The sequence below is a fragment of the Strigops habroptila genome, chromosome 2 (assembly GCF_004027225.2).
Source record: "Strigops habroptila isolate Jane chromosome 2, bStrHab1.2.pri, whole genome shotgun sequence".
NCBI lineage: Eukaryota > Metazoa > Chordata > Aves > Psittaciformes > Psittacidae > Strigops > Strigops habroptila.
The window spans coordinates 97939148-97956754 of record NC_044278.2 but is presented as its reverse complement, the minus strand read 5'-3'; the positions used below and the strand labels follow the sequence as shown (position 1 = coordinate 97956754).

At 40.7% G+C, this 17607-nt stretch overlaps 1 protein-coding gene across 2 annotated transcripts in view; it reads right to left on the bottom strand.

The window, feature by feature from the left end:
• Positions 1 to 17066, bottom strand: part of TRPC4 (transient receptor potential cation channel subfamily C member 4) — a 134813-nt gene extending 117747 nt beyond the window's left edge. Inside the window, exon 1 of one of the 2 annotated variants that reach the window (XM_030477059.1) lies at positions 16534 to 17066. The gene's annotated coding sequence lies outside the window, so the exon portion shown is untranslated. The remainder of the gene's footprint in view (positions 1 to 16533) is intronic. The other variant, XM_030477058.1, reaches the window with a different exon arrangement.
• Between the last annotated feature and the right edge of the window lie 541 nt (positions 17067 to 17607).

The window sequence follows — 17607 nt, the reverse complement described above, 5'->3', positions numbered from 1 at the left end:
TTGGGAAGAAACAAATATGGGAAACTAAAGAGACAGTGGGATAAAATGGGCTTGTCAAGGTTAGGCAGGTTGCTGGTCAGTACGTTTGTCTGACTGAGCCCTGCACTTGATCACCATGGTCTGACTCTTCTCATTAAATTCTATTTAAAACCACCTCTACGTAAGTGTGTCCTGTACTGTGAGTGGGTGGGAATGAATACTAGCTAACTTCAAGCTGGCTAGCAGGCAAGTAGGTAAGAGATCCAATTACCAGCACTTGGAGTGGGACAGTGAGCTTATGAAGCTTACCCATGCAAGTGCCAACAATGGGCAGAGATCAGGGAACCTGGGTAGCTCCTGGTTACGCTGAATTGCTTAAGGCCAGCAACCACAACCAGAAGGACTTCCATATAGAGAAGGAACAGCATGAGACCTTCTGTAGTGTTCATGTTTATGTGAACGCTGGGTGCAAATGCTGGTAAAGGCATCATTCTCTGCTTGTGTTGATCCATGTGGCCAGCCATGTTCTGTAACAGTGTGTGCTCATGTGCACATGTATCTTTGGGGAACACATGCTCAGCATGGAAACAGGCTGGATCTAGGGAAATGTGACTGCAGCCTTGCATTCACTGCACCAGGACAAGAGGAATTCCCCTGGGTCCCATAACCACAGTTAGATACAGGAAGGATTATACATCATTGATACCCAAGAGAGAAAACTGAGGGATCTCAAGGATGTTGTACATGTCACCGTTTCGTTTCAATTTTCACCATTTTTTTTCTTTAGTCAAATATGACTAAAGCTTATCTGCGGTGTTCTGTAACCCTGTCAAGATTTTCAGCAAAAGTCAAATGGAGCCATTGCAGGCCGAGCCTTTTTCTTTTGGAAAGTGTAATGCAAGTGTGTCATGTCCCAAAGGTTTACATGGAGAAATGTTGTCAAACGGGGTGATCTATGTCAATAAGATCAAGATGCTGGGCACTGCCGGAAGCAAGTGAATATTTAATCCCAGATCAAAACACATCAAAAGCAGAATAAGCTTTGTAATGCAGTTGCTGAGGGAAGAACCCAGCAACACCACAAAATGAAAAGCACAAAGTGGTTTTTTATTCTGATAATACAGCAGTGACTTGTGTTACAGACTTTGTGGCATTTCTGAACACAAGATTATCATCCTTGATGCTCTGCCACAGATACGCATGACAGAATCATATCACTTTTGCATCGTCTGCAATTAACAATTGATTATAAGACAAGATGGGGAAGGCAGACAGTGAAACACTTCCAAGTGTTCCTCAGAGTTTGGAAATGGTTCAGCCATGAGCATTCTGTGTGGCTTTTGCCTACTCAGCCTTCCCTCTACTTCAGCTATTCATATACAATAACAAATATAACACCTAGCGGTGTTAGGGAATTGACATCATGTCACATGTGAAGTTTTCAAACACAACTCCGGTGAAAATCAGAATCGTCCTAGCCCATGGCTGGGTTATGTTTCTGTCAATGTCAACTGAATGGGAACTTGACTATGAATATGCCCCAACAGTATTGTAAATTCTAAATTTACCATGTGTGTGTGAGAAAAATGAGTTGAATGATGACTTGTTTCCCTTCAATGGGCAAACTGGAAAAACGAATGAAGTGTTAACTTTTTGTTAAAGGTTTTCTGATTTATTTTTCTTGGACATCTTGAAGAGAAACACATATACTGAAATTCTATATTTTAAGTCTGAAGAAAAAGGGAGATTGTAACTTTGTGATACATGTAATTACGGTGCAAAAGACAGGAAAGAGTGGTGGATTCTGAATGGCTCAGCAAGTAGTCTCTCTGCTCTTATTTTCAGTATTAAATGACTCAGCAAATTCCTATTCTCTTAAATTCTACAGTTCCACATTCTGACTGAGATATGTTTTCAACAAATTCAAAACGACAAGTGCAGCTGGGCAGAGGATCTTTAGAGTGCAAAAACAGTGAAAGTTCAAGTGAATAATGAAAGTTCTTGTACAATTTGCATTAGATTCATATGCTACAGTGAGTAATAAGCAGAATTTTAACACACGTACAGGAAATAAAAGGACTGATTACTACTATTAGCAAGCATTTCCACAAGATAATGATTCAGGTTTCACAGAGCTGTTTGATCTTTATTTCAAATAGAAGAATAAAACTTATGCTCCCAGCATTGAAATAGACTTCCATAAACAAAATAGAAGATATTTTATAAATCTTCCTTTCTCATCTAAGCCTAAATGAGTCATGACCAGTTATATTCCCACATGCCTCAGCCACCTATGCCAAGTTGGCTTCAGGAAAAAGAAAGTATTCTGTAACTCTTCTCTTATAAATAGAGTCAAGGCAAAGAATTTGGAGCCATGGTTCCCAAAAGATAAGATGAATTTTCTCTAATTAATATGCCTATTTCCTGACAAACACGATTTGCTTCACTCATACTAATGGAAATGTATGTATGTCGTCAGTTTCAGAGTGGCACAAAGGATTGAATATGCATTTCTAGGCTACTTATCTCAAAAAAGGAGCTGGTAACACCAGAAAACATTCAGAGAAGGGCAGCAGAATGATTAAACTTATGGAAGATTTCCAGAAGTGGAATGACTAAATAAGTTACAAATCCTCACTCTGTAAATGAATGACAGATGGAAGGTGTAATATAGGTGTCTGTAATTACAGGTGTCAAGAAGAGGACAGACATGGATTAATTGTTCACTGGCTCTTCAGGTACAATATCCAGGAACAGGTGGTAGGAGTCAGGTTCAAGAAAAAAAATAACTGATGAGTTTTCAGGCAGTTACTTGAGGAATTCATTGCTGAAGGATTTTGAAAGTGCTAAAAGTATATATGGGTTACACATAAGACTGGATGAGTTCATGAAAAAAACAAAAAACCCAAACCTGCAGAGGATTACAAAACACAGAGAAACTATCTCTAGCAAAGAAAGACCATGCACTGAATGTGGTTGGAATATTGGAGAGTACTACAACAAATGATGGCATATGCTTCCTTTGTTACTGCACTCCTACCTAGAAATACACTTTTTGACACTGTCAAACACAAGCTACCAGGCTTAAAAGAATTTAGACAGAGGCAATAAGGCTGTGACTGTATTAAAATCAGTAAAAAAAAAATTCACTAGCTTCAACATGGGTTATTTTCTTCATTTCAGTTATTCTCTTCGAGGCTTTAATCCACCATGCTTTACAAGTTCACTGTGATACCTCACACAAGTAATGAGATTTACATACTCTATGCTTAGGAAATGAACACTTCTAGGGAAAATAACATTTTTACAGCACTTTGAAAAACACAAATTATCAAGATCAGTTGACATTTCAAATGGGAATTTTTGAATTGATTTTATTTGAGAAAGGATTGTTTCCATTGCCCAGCTTCATCTATCTCTTCACATAGAGTATAACAGATCTGTTACAACTCTTTCTTTGAAGTCTCTCCTCTTGACAGCCAAGACTCAGTGTAGATCTTAGTCTGTGTTGCTTCTTATTCAACAGCTAGAGAATATTAAATGTGATTAAGATTTTTTTTACCACCCAAATACATGATTCATTTGATTCTCAAAAGCTGCCAGGACTGCTACAGTTCAGCAATCATATCCATGATACTACATAGCTGACTTTTGGTGTCACTCAGTTAATGTTATTTAAGGCTCCAGTGGTATTATCCTAGTTTTCCTTTGTGCTTTCCCAGGCAATTTTAAGCACATTCTCATGTACCCTTTGATTTCTTTCACCAGAAATCTCCATGATAGTATACGGCAAAATGTTCCACCCTCCACTGCCAACACTTCAGTAAGCCAGTTTGTCCCACCACTCATAGTACCTTTCAATCCTGACTGCTGCTAAAATATCAAGGGCATTAAGACTACTCAGTAGCTGAAGTAACATCATAGCTGAAGTCAGTGGCAAAGCAAACTTTGACTTAGCGATGTAGGGGATCACCCATAGTGCATGGAATAAATCTTTGCAGGGCTTGGGTTAAGGAAATGATAAATTAATTCATTAATCTAGGATTTCTGTTTAAATATGCTAGATATTATAGGTCAGAAAGCAATGAAGACATAAACATGTATAACAGTACTGCTATACTGGATAAATTATCTGCAAATTATAGCTATTAATGAGTCAGAAATCATCTAACCTTTCTGTACCACAATTCTGAAAACTTCAAGTATTTTTTTTAAAGCATATGAGATCAAGATCTGAAAAGTAATTTCTGAGGGCCAATTTGTGACTACTCAAACATGGTTACCTAGAGATGTCAAAGGGATTAGCTGGCTTTGTGCCCTCTCGTTCTTTACATTCAATCACCCTATGCGGCTACTTTACAGATCCAGGCAAAAAAAGGGGCTGCTTGTTCAGTGTTTTGTAGACAGGTGAATATAGAGATGCTCGAGAGTTTTAAAGCAAGAAGACTGAATATTGGTTGTGTGTTTCCTGTTTATGTCAACAAAGGTGAGATATAAGGAAGAAATTATTTACGGTGAGCGATTTCAAGTAACTGCTTTTCTGAACCAATCCACAAGCACCATATTCAGGTGCATGTCACAGGGCGACTGAAACTGTTGGGCCAGGCTGACTTTTTCTAGATAGGCTTAGATGCTTAGATGATACACACCACTTACTCTAAAATCCCTTTTTAAATTGTGCCTGTATCCTCCTCCTCTATTCTCGTAACAGTTCTTACACTCAAGTGCAGGAGATCACAAAACACAAGCAGCTTCCAGGCTTTTGCCACTTCAATGACTCTGTGAAACAGCCAGCAGGATCCTGAAGGATCAACCTTTTTATATCATTCACAGTGTGGCCTCTACTCTTAGAAGCAGGTTTCTGAGGAAGTTTTGAAGCAGCAAAGCACAAAAGTATTCTGCCACTTATCAGAAGCTTCCCTGACAGCTGCCATGTGCAGTTCCTCTCAGGATCAGTTAAAAATGTTATTGTTAGACTTACATGAATCTGATTAATAGACTGCTGTGTTTTAAAATCTATGAGTTATTATTTCTACATAAAAGCCTACCAAAAAAATTCTTTCTGAATAATAAATAAAGTGAAAGATACTGTCTCCGTCCTAGTTAAGCTGTATTTGCTACTAGACTTAAACTTATTTCATAGTAGGAGCTGTGTTTAAGTTCGCACAGTGTCAGGACTATCAGCTCCATGCCCACAAGCTGCTGGCTCTTAAGATGCCTCCACCACCTGGGAGTCTAAATTCATGAGGAAAGAAATTGCCTCTGGACGGCTACAGATTTTCCTGGTAGGTTGCCATTACAGTTAAATTCACAGCTTTTATTTGCTCGGGGTGGCAAAGAAGCCATACTTGGCCAAGAATTGGACTCAAACCTAACGTTTAAATCATATAAGCAAATGCAGAGAGGGAAATATTCCCAGCCACTGAGATACAGATAATTCTGCGTATACACACAAGACAGACACTTTAATGGGTTGTATTCCTGACTTCTGGATAGCTCTTCTTTCTCTTACCAGAGCAAAAATTAACCTTTAATGCACCTCAGTCACATAGTGCACATAAATATCTCTGTATATGTAAGTATACATGTGTTCTTCTGCTACACGTGTATTTAAAGATGTGTGTTGTATGTATATTAACACAAAAATGTAAATATTTGTAAGAATATTTTGCCACAGAATACAGTTTGGGCATCCAGAAATCTGTAAATCTTTCAGATTATGGATGCAGACACTACTATTTCATTCAAAATTATCAAAATATAAACAGATTTATTTACCTTTCCTATAAAACCTGGTCATGGAATGCCCACATTGCAAATAAGCTCTATTGCAGTGTTCTGAGCTATTACTCAGAGGGGTTCTTGATGTCACAAGACAGCGTAAAGCAATGCTGAGGAAACGGAACAAAAATTTTGATGATTCCTTCATAACACAACACCTGGTTTCACAGTTGACAGAAGTAGATAAAACGTTAAAACAAAACCGTTTACCTTATGTTCAATGATATATATGTGATCTACTGGAAGTGTGAATAACAGCTTGTACATATTGAATATGCAATAGTACTCTACAGTTCTGCTTATAATAGAGATTTCCAAGACTAGATTTTTTTGCTTTGATGTGCTATAATCTTGCAATGGCAATCAGTTTTCTAGCAATTCTATCAAAACCTGTTTAGAATGTTTCCTGAATGTTTTAAACACTATTAAAAAGGAGGTTTAGTTTAAAAATTACATATGTCATTGCCTACTTAATTTTCATTCTTAAAGCCAATTTCCCAGCAACAGAAAGATGCAGGAATTCTTAAAATCAGATGCAGTGAAATTTAAGTCCTTGTCTAATATAACAGTATACTTAAAGCGAAGATTCACTGCTTCCCACCATTAAAAGATTCAATGTATGAATCAATGTATGAATCAATGTATGAGTCTGTGAACTGCAACAGAAAAAAATATTTAGATAAAGAATGAAGAAAACGATTGAGAGCCATCCCAAGATTACACAGGGCAGATGCAGGTTGTAGCCATGGCAATGATGGCAAATAGATTAATGTTTTAGGCCTACATATTTTTCTAAAATACTCAACAGCAGCATGATTTTGAACTAGATTCTCCACAGCTTGTAATTGCATTGACTGTATCGGAGTGGAGAAGGAGACATAATATATTTTTCATAAACTGCTAAATTATTAAGAAGAAACAAGAAGCTGCCAGAGCATTATAATTCTCTTGGAACCAAGGGGGCAAATTTTCAAAATTACATCTTCCATCTGAACCAATGCATGTATGATGGATGAGAAGGCACAATTGTTTCATTCTGTATTTTGTAAAATTTCACATTAGGGTGCCCATTACCATAATTTTAAATTCACCTGTGATCTTCACATTTCTCTAAGCCAAAAGAGCACGCACAATTGCAATCTAAAACAAATAAGTACACAAATAAATTGGAAAACAGGAAGCTTGTGGGATTTTAGGAAGCTTACGATATGCAAAAGCTGCTGAAAATGTTTTTGAATATGGCATCTTTGGCTATAAAACAGGTTTGTTAAATGACAGCTACCTATATAATAAAGGAGTTTCCTCAGACAGCTATGATAAAAAAACTGGGAAAAAAATCAAATAATGAATTGCATCTCTGTGAACCAAAATAACACTTCCAAAGGAATTATCTTAAAGATAATTCTAGCATGTGTGAAATTGCTAAATTGATGCTGGATTCTCTATGCAAATTTGTGTAGTATTGATGTTTGGGTTTTTTTGTTATCATATATAAAATGTTCTCCTCAGCTTTCAAATGATACTACTTAAACATGGATTCAGGCAAATGTCTCATACTGAGAGGAATGAAGTCAATGTTTAACAAGAAGCTTTGCTTTCAGTAGACTTCTTTATGTTTGAATACTTTCTTGAATTAAGGTTAAATTACAAAACACAAGTAGCATTTTATTTCTTCAAAATAATTCCATCATGTGCTGACCATAAAGCTTTGCTATTATGAATTGTTGATTGGTTTAGGTAATTTTTATCGTAGGCTTTGTTTTCAGCAAAGGGTTAAAGAGAATCATGGAATCATAGAATGGTTTTGGTTGGAAGGGAATTTAAAGATCACTGAGTTCCACCCTCCCTGTCATGGGCAGGGACACCCTCCACTAGATGAAGTTGCTCAAAGCCCCGTCCAGCCTGGCCTTGAACACTTCCATAACCACAGTTCAGTTGGGTTGAACAACCCCAACTCTCTCAGCCTGTCTTCATAGGAACGGTGCTCCAGCTCTTTGATCATCTTCATGTTAAAATAACAGTAAATAGGCAATTAGACAAGAAAACACTAACGGAATAAGATGACTGAAGTGTCGTATTGACCCAGTATACTTGTCTACCAACCCCCTATATTTCCAGAAGGAAATCAAGCCTTGAAAGATGTCTGTTATCTAACTGTGAATGGGAGTATCATAGAGAATATGAGCATGGGCTGACCTATTTGATTGTGCTAGTGTCTCTCAACAGAGTCATGGTCTTCATTGTCCTTCATTGACTGCTTTGAAATGAAAACACCTATTCTTTTGTCCATTTTTGCTTTGAAATGCCAACTTCTCTCCTCCTCAAAATCCCACTTACACCCTTGCTACCTTGCCCAAAGTCAGCCAAACCTTGTTAAGAGAAGCCTGCTTGTGTATTACCATTGAGGAGAATTATTAACCAGCAATAATTCATCCTGAAAAAAAAGACCCTAACATGGACTTTGGGTAATGCAAGATACACTGTGCTAAGTTACTCGGGTGCTACTAGCAGTGCCCTGAAGAACCACAGAAGCTTTAAGATTGATCAGCTAATGAGTTCCCTGAATGCATCTCATCAGATGGACTGCAGAGCCCACACATGGGTACTGCTGGCCTAAACCTCTCCTCAGGGTTAGGTGGTTGGCTCTTCCCCAGACACTGGTGCTTCAGAACACTAAAGCTAAATGAAATCATCTTCAGAGCCACCAAGAGCTCACCGACAATTTCTAGTTCACCATACTGAGCAAGCAAGTGGGAAATACAATCTTAAAAAGGGACAAGGATGAATGCACAAAAGCACATCAGGAAGACATTGGTAGAACAGTGAGGTGTTTCACTGAAGGTGCTAAGCAAGGAAATAGCCTCTTAGGAGAGTAATGTTCCTTTTAACAAAATAAAATGACAGAATGGATTGAAGGCATACATGCAGATCCTATCTTATATATTTTTTTTTTTCCTAATTATAAAGATCTAAGAAGCTAGAAAACTAGATCCTCACCACAGTTAACCCAACAGAATTCTTCAGATGGAAGAAACCTTCTACCTGGTCTAAAGACAGAACATGCAGTAGCAAAATGAGGGTAGTTTCTAGGAAATGAGTAAAGAGGAAGCATTCTGGGGATGAGATAGAAATCCTTCTTTTATCCTAATCCATCCTTACAAAATCCAGTGTGTTCTGTCATTTAGTTCAGTAAGTCAGTGCATCTCTTAGGCTGGAGTAGTGCCCAATCACTGAAATGCAACCCAGTTCACTGAGCATCCCCTGCTTCCCTCCCAGGTGGACAAAGACACACTCAAAAGAAGGGGGATTCAAACCCTTGCTCACTCTGCTTGTTTAAAGTATTGTGGAAAGAAGCAAATCCTAAAAAAAAAAAAAAAAAAAAAAAAGAAAAAATTATGTGGAAGTTTAGTTTTACGTAAAGACACTGCAGCAATAAATGTAATCATCTCAAATCATGTCAGCATTTGGTACAACTGGCCTCTGCATAAACAAATACGCTCAAAGTTAATATCACTAAGTTAAACAATCATGAATAAAATATTTTTATCTAAGTAGTCAGACCAAAATATTATTTTGCAATTCTCTGTACTAAACCTGATCCCTTTCACAAGAAAATACAAGAGTAGTTACAGCCCAGGACTTCGTACAAATACCTACCTATGCTACCAATTTGCAACATCAATGTGATCTCTGTGATGTAGGTGACAGCTTCCTAGTTAGTTTTTAAAAAATCAGTATAACATATTCCTCATAGTAGAATTAGGAAGCTTTATTAATAACTATGTGGCACGATTAAGTACTTCAACTTACAACATTTAAAAAATAAAGGCAAGATTCATATTTGCTAATCTAAGAATCCAAAACACTGACATCCAAGGCTGGTTTGTCACGCCAGTATTCCTTTATTACAAATGGAATGAAATGGCACCCCGTGCAGTGGACAATTAATTTTCTTCAAGATAGGTCACATGAATCAGCCTTCAAAGTTACTAGGTTCTAAAAGCTATAAAGACTAGCTTTGACTCAGAGGTCTGATGTTACGGTGTCTAGATGAATACAAAGACAAGCAGTTACTGCCTTTTGAATAATGGTTTTGTAGTTAAGAAGTTTAAGGCAAATCAGACAACTGTTCTGCAGGCAACTTGTTTTTGGCTTTACTCATGACCAAAATTCCTTCTATAGCATATCTGCTAGATAGCTGAAGCCGCCATAGGGAAACCACATGTTTCTGAAACTCATGGTATTGGAGGTACAAATGTATTACAGAACAGACCAAATCTGAAAACCAAACGCACCATGCCAGCATAAACAAGTCCAAGGGATTGACTGCAGCTCTAATCGCTTTAAGTGATTACCATCAAAAATGAAAGGCAAACATCCCTCCCACTCTAAACCAAAATATTGTCCGTATAAGCAAAACTCAAATGGGATATTTTAGTTATTTTCCAGTGGAAATAGGCAGGATGTATGTAGCAGTCAGTGCTGAAGCATAGCAGAATAATTTATTGTGAAGTACTTTGATAATAACATTTTCACATGAACAGAGATTAAAACAACTATGTCAACACTAAAAGCTAAGTCTGTAGTACTCAGTAAACTATGGTACACTGTGGAGATGGCAACGTTGAGAGCATTTAAAGAGAATCTGTGCTTGCTTTCCTTTGCTTCTCAGATGCAGTATGTTCTCTCCAGGAGAGAGACACCATGCACTCACAGGAGGCATGATATGAGCGCCCAGAACTGTGTGTTCTTCTTTTACAAGGGTCTGGTTGACACTCCCATTTCCCTTGGCACAGCTACAAGCTGTATTTCAGCTACCCAATCCAACCACAAACTCCTAAAATTTCTGAGAACAGACAACAGGATATTTGAATTATGTTGTAGTCATCTAGTTATTGTTACAACGTCTGCATCAATACCAAGAAGGTCAATATGACATTGAGATACCTTGGAAGAAAACAGAAGTCTATTTTCTGTCCCTTCTGAATATGTGTGTTTATTTTTTGATACCACTAGGGAGTGATTCATCTTGCCTTAATTTAGCTGTGTGAAAATCAACAACAATCAGCAACAATAAATACCTGATTCCTCCCACACTATGTCAGGTGTATGAATCAGGTGGATTAGTTTGTCCACTGGAGGTTTCTGTCTCTCTCCAGTGACTTGCAAGGAACATAGATGGTTGGTTTACAACCGGCAATCAAATTTGCGGTGGCTAGGTGAAAAAAACCCTCACCTTTGGTGCAAAAATTCCTCAGAGCTTTTCAAGATCTGTCAGCAAAAATGTTTTTGACATAAATTACTACATACGAATGTACTGCAGGTAATCTTAAATCAGACAAAACATGACCCTGTATCTTCTGCTACAATCCTATTGTTTGTTCCTCTACTCAAAAGTAAACTGGCCTGTTCTACTATTTATAATGGAAATGATAGCAAATCAATGCATGAAATAAAACATGCATTGGCAAATACAAACTAAATTTAAATTATATCAATTTTTAGAAGAAAACAAAAATACAGAAGACAATGGAATTTTCATTGGGAGTAAATTTGGTGCTTTCTCTTCCTGGTCCAGTACTCTCAGGTCTAATCTGCTAAAGACATCTGAATGCTAGGGAATATGACAGATTTCGTCTTCAAAAATAGAATCCTTTAGTGTTCTCCCCCTGATTTACGGCAGCACAGAAAGAACAAAGGAAAAAGCGTGTATGTTAATTTAATGAACCAGAACTGCATTGATTTTCCTAGGCCTGCTAACCTCCTCTGATGTGAGAGGGTACTTTGATTAAATGATGGTTAAAGTGAGAAATTTGGATTATTAGTTGATCCCACATGGAACATATTGCAGAAAGTTCCCTACCAGCAGAATGCTTTCATAAGGAGCAGCAAAGCTCTCAGGACAGGTCAACTTCTCACCATACACTTCAGGCTGGATACAGATCTGTATTAATGCTCCTCTCATGCTTTATGACCTGGGTTAATAATCATCCCAACTATTTGGCCTTCACGGAGAAAATTGCTGGCTCTTTGGCAGCTGCTGCTCTCTCTGATGGACATAAGAACCAGACACCTGAGCTGAAAAGTGACAAATGCTTTAGGTAATTACTGGCAGTTTGCATAAGATTATATGCTTTGAAAAATTTTGTGTAAGGAAACTGGAGTGCAGAGGTAGCAGCTGGCAAACTCTCAGCAGTGTACATCCAACAGGCAGTTGTGAGGTCACACTATTTACGGATTGTTTCAAAGTTAGCACAGCAGCTTGGAGCACGTGCATGTGTATGCATGTTTTGTTTTGTTTGGGGGTTTTTAAAGTGCATTTTATCCTGATTACAGCAACCATTTGTCCTGGATCTACTGACCTTTGTGCTTACTTAACCTTTATGCTCTACTACTACAGCCTGCTCTGCACAGCTGGGACTCAGCTAACCTAGCTTAATAAGGTTCCTTGTCTTGGGTCTTGCTGCATAGCTAGGAAAGCGACACAGGCACCTCTGCAAGATGCTTGTTCTGCTCTAAAGGAGACAAGAAAAAAAATACAGAGCATGGTTCACTCTCTGCTTCTGCCTTTCTCTTTCCAGGAAAGGAAAAGAGGCACTATAGGTTCACCTTAGTAGCTGGTGAATAGGTATTTCATGTCAGTTCAGGGTATCAGATGTAGCCACAAAAGGCTAGCCTGTATACTACAAGACCTATAGGAGACTGGTGTCCTCCTAGAGTGGCAGTTATAAGTCAACTGAACTGTGTTTTGCATGACTAGATGGCACGCAAAGAACATGGGGATATGGGGACCCTACTATCTGTTTTTCCAGTCTTAGGTCCTAGGTGTGAATTCAGGTAGCATAAGCTTTACAGTTCTCTGAGCCAAGGACAGATGTGGTTTTGGTCCTTAAAACTAGTATCAGAAAGCATCACTAAAAATAAAGAAATTGTGTCATGGAAAACCAGCATGTGCTGAGCTAGGACTGGAAATACTTACGAGCACCACCACCAGGCTTGCTGCGCACTGACTATCCATGTACCAGTGGTGGGATGGGGGCCTTTGCCTCCTGGGGAAAGGCTGCTTGTTCCTCACAAGTTTTCAATTATATGTGGAAAGTATCTCCAGAATAATCCTGTAATCTCTGTCTCGGGAAAGCCCAGTGAAAAAATCTTTCTCCGTTTACTGTTCCACTCTCTACCCATTGCATTAATACACTGGATATTATTATTATCATCATAACATTCAAATGGTTCATGTGATATGCACGGATATGTAAGAAGCTTTTCAGATGAGTATATTGAGCATAGGCTGTGACCAAGCAATTGCAGAAGCTGACACAGACTTTAGAAGCTAGGTTTGAATGGTTCAGACACTTAGACATACATAAAATTCACTTAAAGGAACTTTCCTTGTTCCACTTCAGCCCACATTTGCTGAAAAATAGCTTATTTTTATCCAAGGTTGTTTTCAGTTTTTGTCTCACACCAGTCACTATCTAAATTACAAATAAGTGGTTGTAGAAGAGTGGAAGAAGTACTTTGAGATTTTAAACCAAAACAGAAGTTTGAAGGGAGAAAAAAACCCAACTCACAACTCTCAGATAAAGCTGCTATAATAAATAATATTAATTTATTTGTTGCTTTTCTCTGTATGGCACATTAAAAACCTTTAATTTCTTTGAAAACTTCATTGTGTAAAGCAACTCCGTCAGGTGTTCATCTTTTAACAGTTTCAAATTCTATCTGACTGAAAGCTAATGCACCTATGAAGGATTTCTGCATGGATATCTGTTACAAAAAGATTTAATCTGCTCGGCCTCCCTCTGTGTTACAATACAAAACTGTAATAATGAATACATATTTAGTCAGGTGAATTTGTTTTGCAGCAACAAATCACAGTGGACATGAGGATCCTGGCACCGTTATTGCTGGTGTTATACTAACGCTATGCTATACTACCTAAAATAGTATCAGTGGATTAAAGTAAGGGCAAGTCTATCTTATTTTCCTCGATGGATTCAGGGCTTCTAAAACACATGTTTTCTAGAATTTTGTCTGTTGTCACAAAACATGGTGATGGAAGATTTACACACAAAGTTTTATCTTCAACCTGCTTTCAGTAATTTAAATTATTTGATAAAGTAACCAGAATATAAACCAACACAACTTAAATCTGAATAGAAAAGGTAATGGTAAATCTGACACTTATAAAGCCATTATGTGTCTGAATAGAACAACGTTTCCTCTATTCTTGTCTGCTTTTTCTTGAAACAGGTTATAACAGAGTCTTTTCTTCCTGATCCTATGTTGTCTTTCTGTAAGACAAGCCATGGTGACTTAGTCATCCTTTTCAAAAGGAATTCAGTCGCTTTTAGCACTGATTACTGGAATCACCAGAGGCACACAGAGATACTGCACAGAATTTTCCCTGTTGATCTTGCCACCTCACCTCAATGAAGTAAGTCCCAGAAAAAGCTAACATTCAACAGTGTACTGGCATGGAGACAGGTGTCAGGTGTTGGGAGGAGCAGTCATGCTCATTTTTACTTGTCATTTAAGTAAGGCAATATATACATACACAAAGACGAAAGATAATCCCTTAAGAAGTTTCTCTATGTGTGTCCTCCAATATATTGGTGGGCTCTCCACACTGGACTAATACAAATTCACTTTCACTGAGAGTGGAGCCACATTGCTTGGACCCAATATTCTCAGCAGGCATACTCAAAAAGATAAGCAAAATAATACCAAATCTGTACTGACCTCAATTAACTTAAATTTCAACTACTGGTATTTAATTCTAAATAAAATTAGATAAGAAGAAATGGAATTTATTTCTGGAGCTATTTTAAGGGCAATGACTACTATATATAGAGTCAGAGTAAGTGGCTGAAGCTCAATTTAAAAGACAGACATATTTTTGGTTTGCTGTTTCCAAATACAGTCTCATCTGTTCCTAAGTCTGAAAAAAAGAATAGAGACTATAGTAAAGAACCCACATCCTTCTTCAAGCAAACCCAAGGTTTTTCAGTATGGAAGGTAACACCAAGGGAAAAACAAATTGGGCCATGAGAGTTTCAGCTGATTTGATATTCAGGGACAAAGCCTGTTTCTGAGTCTTGCCTGAAAAAGGGGTGTCTCAGGTCTTCTGTAAGTCCAGAATTTCTCCTATTCTAACAGTTCTAAAGCAGACTCCCTCTGGAGCGCCTGGCTTCTCTGACTGCACATAGAACTCTTGCCTATGTGAACGAATTATGGAAAAATCTGTATGTTTACATAGATAACCTTGCTAAGCTATCTGGTCTGGGCTTTGGAGAAAGTAGTGTAAACACTGAAACATCCTGTGTCACTACAGTACAGTTAAATTTGAAATTTCAAGTAGATTAGATCTGAAGGTGCTGTAGTGTCAGCATTTGTTTAGTGTTTAGGGCTTACGATAAACTATTTTCCATTCTGCCTATATGGTATTCTATAGGAAATGTGTATGTGCTCTGATTCTTATAAAAAGAAGTATATCTTTCTCAGATGAAACCAAGGTCGAACATCTGGTTTATGGTTTTGTTTTTGGTTTGGTTTTTTTTTTTTGGGGGGGGGTGTTGTTTGGGGTTTTTTTTGGGGGTTTTTTTTTGTTTGTTTGTTTGTTTTTTTGTTGGTTTTTTTTTTTTTTTTGAGGAGTACCCATTCCCTGGGAGAGAAGCACAGACTGTAAAGTGGTTTTAGTTACTTCCACCTAAAAGGTGTTTTAGTATCAGAAGAGCTATCTCACCTGTGAGGCACGATTAGAGAAATACAAATTTTGGTTGCCATGCTAACAGGAAATCTCTCCTTTGATTCCAGTAAACCAAAAGTGCACAAACGACGTTCTCTTGTAAAAAACAGGGAAACATTACATTAACAAGGCTGCAGGCTTTGCCAATTGCAGCGACTTTCACAGTTCTGCCCCTTTGTAGAGCGTGATATTCTGTCAGCACCTAAACCTCCAGAGCATCAGCTGCTTCTTTCCAACAGGACTACGGCTTCTGCCCAATCGCCTCAACAGTCTGGATCTTGCAAGTGGAAACCCCACGCGGGGACCCACCAGCCGCTTTATATACTCCGTGAGCCGTCCCGTGGCTCGTCTGACAGTGCTCTCCTCCTATCTACCTGCATTTCACCACTCCTCAGGTCCCGCCTGAGGCTTCCTGGCAGGACTTAAACCTTCCCAAGGGTCTTCCTCGGCGGTGGGGACAGCGGGGACATCCCAGCCGCGGCCGCCGGTTCCTCGCGCGAGGGGCACGGCAGCGCGGTTCCCTTGTCTCACCCCCTGCTCTGCACCACACGTCGACTCCCCCTAGGGCACTGCCTGGGGCCGGATGCCCTCAGCCCCGTCGGAGCCGGCGAAGCCCCACTTGCGCCGCCCTCACCGTGGCCCGGAAAGGACGGCAGACGCGGAGCTGCCCCCCGCGCCGCGCCACCGGGGACCGCTGGGTCCTCCCGGTCCCCCGACGCCCTCCTGCCGCCCGCACCGGCGCTCCGCTGTCCTGCACCGGAGTCCCTGCAGGTGTTAACACCTCACCAGCCACCGAAGGATGCTGCTTCCCGCCGCGGCGGCTGAGAAGGAAAAAACCTGCTTATTACGTACAAGAAAAGGATCTTAATGCTCTGCAGGACTGAGAACAAGGAGGTGCGCAACCTCGCTTTGTGCTTGCGTCGGCGCAAAAGTTACCTCGGACCCTCCTGGGAACTCTTTTTTTAATGTCTTTGTAATCACAGATTCAGAAAGAGAATATATAGAAGTTGACTAGAACTTACTTGGTTTAGGTGCATGCGTTGACAACCGGCATCTTCCTTCAACCGTTTTAAACAGGTCACATTTTCCCTTGGAAGTAGCACCCTTTTCAATCCTTTCCCGTGAATTAAAGCCCTTTCAAAGGTGTTTGTTTTGTTTCACTGGCTCTCGTCCACCTGAGCCACTTTTCCCCGGTTTTACTTTACTTCCTTCATGTTCGCCACACGTGCAGGCACGCCCGGGCCCACCAGTCAGCGGCTGTCCCTGGCCCCTAGCCGCGAGGACCGCGCCTGCCGCCGGGCTCCGGTGCAACAGCTGAGAGGCAGATTCTTCCCCTGCTGCTCAGTGCGGCATCTCCTTACGCCCTCGGGGAGCCTCATGCTGGCTGTATAAAGTAATAGCTCCTTCCGATGCGACTGTTCCCTCCGGAGCGCAGGCTGAGCAGCATGGGTGGGGGGCAAGACACGGAACTCGAGGCGAACGGAGCGCAGAGGGGTAAACGCTGGGGCTTCTCCTCGCCGGCGCGCTCCCTCCTCGGCCGGCGGCAAGCGCTGCCTCAGCGCCCCCGCCGCCGCCCCCGCGCGTTGCCCCCGCCGCCCCCCGCGGTCGCAATGGCGCTGCCGGGCAGCGCCTCCTTGCGGGCGCGCCGCGCACCGCGCCTCCGCGCCGGGCTCCGCGAAGCTCCGCGCGCTGCCCCGGCCCGGCGCTGCGGCGGCCGCTCTGCGCCTTCGCGGATGCTTCGCGCCTCAGTATCCACCTAGATGTCTCTCCGGGAGGACGCCCACCTAGAGCCGGGGATGGGCTCGTAGCTGAGCCGAGGACATGCGCCGCACGGGACCGCTCACAGACACAACACGAAGCGGTGGCCGGCTCCAGGGAAAGTTTGCTAGCACACCTCTCTGCAGCGGGGGAAGACCCAGACCCTTCCACGCGATCGCATCAGGGGTTCTTTGAGTCCCCCCTTCCCTGCCGCGGGCGGCTCTGCGGTGCGCTTCCAGCCCGCAGCAGAGCTTTGATCTGGGTAGCTTTCGCGATGCTCCTGCCCGGGGCGCGGCAAGGGCTCTGCTGGTGCCGCCCAGCCGAGGCTCAGGCCGCGC